Source organism: Lithobates pipiens, unplaced genomic scaffold (genome assembly GCF_037356315.1).
Source record: "Lithobates pipiens isolate NorthernLeopardFrog02 unplaced genomic scaffold, aLitPip1_a1.2 Scaffold_8, whole genome shotgun sequence".
Lineage (NCBI taxonomy): Eukaryota > Metazoa > Chordata > Amphibia > Anura > Ranidae > Lithobates > Lithobates pipiens.
The window spans coordinates 407,825,955-407,831,851 of NW_027507903.1; positions in this window are offsets into that span (position 1 = coordinate 407,825,955).

Here is a 5,897-nt window from a genome sequence, read left to right on the forward strand (position 1 = left end):
AAAATTTCTGATGCCTGATTTGACCGTAGAACACTTTCATGGTCACTATGGAGTGAAAGGGAGCAGTGGCATTGGCAGGAGCTGCCAAATGTCTTTTGCAATCTACGCCCACAGCATTCCAAACTGCGAAGAGAAGAGAGGGAATGAGTATTACGAGACTGCCAAAAAAATCACTAAGGAAGGTGTTCACATTCATTTTTGCTTATTGTAAATGGAGCAAAATGCTTAGTAATTCCACAGTTTGTAAAATGATTAGTCTGAATTGGTTTGCATTTACATACACTTTTAGAACAAAATGTCTAGAAAGTATCAATCAGCACTTACACATAAAAGGTTTACTTCAAGCTTCAATAATCTGATGCTGGCTACAAGCTCCTAATGCTTTTCTGCATTTAATGATACCACGCTGTAAAACAGCTAAAGCATACATTTAATATCTTATGCTATAAATGAACCCAAAAGTCCTAGCATAACTTTCACCCTCTTTATGCGTCGCTGGCTTTAAAAAGAAAAAAAAAAAGAAGCTGAAACTCTAAAGAATGGCTGCAGTTGTGTAGCCGAGCTGTGCATTAAAATGAACAACATCACTTGGTTGTGTTAGTACTAGACTCATCTAGATCACATTATATTTAAAGCAGACCTTTCCAACTTTCATCTATTAAATCGTCTGCCCTTGTGTGTGTATGTATATATATATATATATATATATATATATATATATATATATATATATATATATGTAAATTTTCTGCACGTTCAACATAACTCAACACACAGTCATTAATGTCTAAACTGCTGGCAACACAAGTGAGTACACCCCTAAGTGAAAATGTCCAAATTGGCCCAAAAGTGTCAATATTTTGTGTTGCCACCATCATTTTTCAAGCACTACCTTAACCCTCTTGGGCATGGAGTTCACCAGAGCTTCACAGGTTGCCACTGGAGTGCTCTTCCACTCCTCCATGATGACATCACTGAGCTGGTGGATGTTAGAGATCTTGCGCTCCTCCATCTTCCATTTGAGGATGCCCCACAGATGCTCAATAGGGTTTAGGTCTGGAGACATGCTTGGTCAGTCCATCATCTTTACCCTCAGCTTCTTTAGCAAGACAGTGGTCTTCTTGGAGGTGTGTTTGGGATCGTTATGCTCTGTGGCCCAGTTGCCGCCACACACGCTTGACACCATCTGAACCAAATAAGTTTATCTTGTTATCAGACCAGTCTACTTATAAAAAGGGGAAAAAATGTATTTATGAAGTTTTTTATGTATCTATACATAGTTGTTTTGCCTTTTGTTTTAATTTTAAACTGAATGGACTGTTTTACAAGGTCATCGTTTACAATCACTTTAAGTCAAAAGGTTTTTACCCTAATGGGATACCTGCATTTAGCTTAAAAAAAAAAAGAAGCTTGCACTAGCTGCTCTCTCCACCCCCTCCTTAAATACTTACATGAGTTGTCTCTCGATTCAGTGCTGTGCCCGTCTGCTGCATCACTGGTCTCTCTTCCTGCTCTCATAGAAAAGACTGAGGGTAGAAGGAGCCATAGGCTCCTACTGTTGTCAGTCAAATCCTGTGAGAAGGGAGTGTAGCCAAGTCAGGCTGTGTGTGTACATTGATGCCCACATGAATGCCACCATGGCACAGGTCTGTCTATAGGTCCACTTAGAGAAGAAGAGGAGCAAACAGCACCAACAGGAATAGGAGGTAAGGGACCGTTCTGTGTAATTTTTCTGCACAGAGCAGGTAAGTATAAACCAATTTGAGGGGAAAAAAAATCCAAGCCTTTAGTATCACTTTAAATAACATGTTTGGAGGATGCCTCGAAGAGGAATTCCAGGCATTAAATATGTTTACATAGTTACATTGACCCAGCTTTTTTTCTTTTTTTTGGTTTCCTTGCAGCATACTTTAGGTTTGATTCTGCTATGTTTTCATTTTAAATTGCACGCAGTTGAAAACAGGTGTTATTTTATATAACTTTTAAATCCATTTTGTTTAATTATTTTGAATGAATGTAACTTTCATAAAAATTTTATTAAAAGCTTGATGGATCAACTTGTTTTTTTTCCATAGATCTTCATCTTTTTTTACAGAATTTATTTACCGTATATGTGTTTATATCTCACCTACAGTAATAACCAGGTCCGAGAAGTATATGAAATCCTACAAAAATTTGTCACGTTGGTTTTACCACCTTGTCATGTCTCATAACAATGCATCTATGGACAGGCATTCTGGGTAACAACATGCTAATCAGCATGATCATTATGTCTTATTTGTTTTAAACTGATTCCCTTGAGGTTTTTCGCCAGCTGTATTTTACAGCTTGTGCTATCAGGCAAAATTTAACAAAACAGAAAATGTACTTAACAGATGTTTTCTGAATTTTTCAGCAACATTTTCCTAATTTTTGTCTTGCAGACAATATGTATTGTCTTTTCAGAATACAAGTCAATGGTTTAATTATGTCTGCACTAGGTCTTGTTATGCATAAAATATAAAAGAAAGGGTCTCTAAATTAAAAATGTACAAAAACAACCAATCAGGTGTTTTCATTAATGGTACTCTGTTATTCCTGGCAGTATTCTGCAAAGCTGGGTGGTTGTATTGACAATACAGTCATTATGTTAAATATGAGTATGGTAGTATGGTAACAGAATTTGCTCAGCAATCTCAGTCAGACACATAGTAGTGGTTATGTTCTACTGTAATCAATAAGAGAAATGCAATAAAATGGTCATCTTAACCGCTTGCCATGCTCCCCATAGTAGTTTTACAAAAACAATTACATTTATTTGGCTAGCATAACGAAGGGTTCATACCCCTGCAATATTTGTTTTGCTGTCTGTGCCCCTTGTTACCTCCCTTTCTGTCTCTGCGACAATTGGATTTTGAAAATTGTGGGTTGTCGTGGAAACAAGTGTAGCACGATCCCAGGCCTCCTTTAGGCCAATGAGAACCTCCAGAGCCAAGACCTGCTGACATCCTTCTGTATAGTGTGAGTCATAAGGCATAGTGGGTGTAGTGAAAGATAGATTCATGGGTGCCAGACACTTTTTGAATGCAAAGTGATGTTATTTCTCTTGAACAGAACTTTGGGAGAGAGAGTTTAGGGCCAGAACACCCTTAAGGAATTTGAAATGTTAATTGGCAGACTTCGAGACTTCTACAAGTACACAGCCATGCAGGGAGAGGCATCCAGCAAGACACCACATCTGCATGTGTAGGAATGCTGTCTCCTATGGCAACAGTCTTAGAACAGTTCCTAACACAAGTTGTAACAAACTCCTTTACTTTTTCTACAGTCACTTCTTGTAGGTTCTCAACCCACTGAGCTCCCAGTCTTTCACTACACTTGCTGATTCACTGCCATGGAATCCCTTGAGCTATTCCAATCTTCACTTAAGTATCTTCCTCAAGCGTCACCACCGCTTCTCTGCTGGGTCCCTAGCTTGGCACTCCAGAAACTTCTCAAGCTTCACCTCACTGGCCTGCTCGGTCCCTGGCTTGACACACAAGGCTGCTCTGCAAGGGTCACCTCCCCTGGCTGGGTCTTTGGCTTGACACCCACTGAAGTTTCCCGATTCTTCACTGTCCCCATAGAATACTGCTCCTGTATTTGCTTCAGCTACTCATTGTGGTTTCTGGTAATAATGTGGTTGGTCCCTTAGTGGTGACAGCTTCCCCTCTACCTCCGACCACGACAGGTTCTCCAACTGGCAGAACTGTCACTTCTGGTTGGACTGAAAGCCGCAATCCCAAACCTACGATACTCTTTTGCTTCTGGATAGGTCCTCAGACAGCCTAGCAGCCAGATGTGCCCGAGATAGGCCCATTCTCTGGCCAAGCAGCCCGTGCAATACAACACATGTCCACCCACACACCCGTCCAGGTGGCGCAGAAACCCTGATAACCTAAATCCACCCAAATATACAGGTTCTTCCAGCAGGCCAAGGGATTGAAGAAAGCCCCTGCCCATTGGCTGACATGCCAAACACTAATGATATAGGCAAAGAATGGCAATGGTAAAGAAGCCAAGATATTAAGGCCCAGACTGAGACACAACCCAAAAGCCATACACAGGAACACCACAAAGCTCAGACAGAATCATGTCCTTAGGCACTGCCTAAGAAGAGCTGTAGGCCTTCTTTTAGGGTCCTTTCACTCTGGCTTGTCCATTTGACGTACTCCGCTTGCTCCGCTGAGCAGGTGGAGGAATGGTCCGTCTCTGCACATTGTGCAGAGACGGACCTGTCAGAGTCCCATTCTCCTCTGTCGAGAGATCATTTGAAAAAGAAGCACATGTCCATTTTCATCCGATCCCATCCGATCCGCCAGACAGATGGAAAATAGGGTTACCATCTGTCTTGATTTGGCAGACAGGATCGGATCGGATAGCAGTGGGTGTCAGTGGACATGTCACTGCTGACATTCACTGCCCCATAGTGGTGAATAGAGCAATCTGATCAGGTCTGTCTGAAAAACTGACAGGCAGACCTGAGCAGAAAGCCTGTGTGAAAGGGCCCTAGAGGAGAGGTCTGTGACATCTGACTCTTTACCCCATAAAGATATTTATACTCTGTGGGAAAAAAATACGCTGGTGAGAACAACATTAGCTTCCAGAATACTGAAGAATATGAGATTATCTCCAGGGAAATAGCCTTACTGGTGCTAAGTGCATCAAGGCAATCATTTAACTCAATACATATTAAAAGCATATTAAAAGCAGCACATGCAATTTTAGTGGACTTACAATGAGAGAACTGCAAGACAGGTCAATTTACCTTATTTATTGAAATACTAGGAAAAAATACTACAACTGTTTTTTTTTTTTCAAATTGACACTAAATTCTTGTTAAAAATTTTGAATTCAGGTATTTGTCAACTTAAAAAGTACCTTCTAATTAGCCTCGTCCAAATTCTTTTTTTATCCCGCTGTGATGCTTCTTCCTGTTAGAGAGTGGCTGCATTGATTTTCCATAGTACCAGAGGAACATAGCCACAGTCCATTGCTTGCTTCCAAGATGGACCAGGGACTAAGGATTATGGGATTTGTACTGTGCATAATCAAGTGCACATGACCAAACTAATGTGTGCTGCCTGTTGTAAAAAAAACATAAGTGAGGGGTAAAAGGAGAAGTTCAGGAGCTCATGGAGGATTTTTGACATGAAAAAAAACACAGTATGAAATAATTGTACTAAACAAAATGATTTACAGGGCCATTTTTCTCTTTGAACATGCTACATATGTTCACAAAGTGAAGGGTTTAAAACAACTCTTGTTCGAGTGCACATGCGTGCGGCTAACTGAGCAGTACATGGCTGCTTAGAGCTCCGTGGATACCGGGACCTGACAGCTAATAACGGCAAGTTATAGCAGCACATCGCTTTACAAAACTGTTACATTTGTCACTGAGACATCAGGGCACATTTTGATACTATGTACAGTGGGAAAAAATCTAAATCTAAAACTTTAAAAAGCCAAACATTACTGACTGGAACCACTGCTAAAATGGCGGCAGCATCATCCCCCTGCAATACTTCCTCAGAAAAAGACACAAATAAGGATTTCTCCCTCCACACAGAAAGGTGAGACGGATTTTGATTTTGGAATGACTCCCATTACTTTACAGAACTCTCCTCCTGGCTCTGACTTATTATGTCAATTTGAGAGAGTTTTACAAAAGGCTTTACAAAACACCTCAGATACAATTACTGAGAGACTTACACGAGAGATTCGTGAGGTGGGCCGTCGCACATCTGTCCTAGAACAGAGAATGGATGAATTGGAAGTTATTACAAATAATCAAAAAGAAGAAATAGAAGCCCTTAGGGAAGAAAATTCTTCCCTCAGCAGCCGACTCGAGGAATTTGAAAATAGAGCCAGGAGATCTA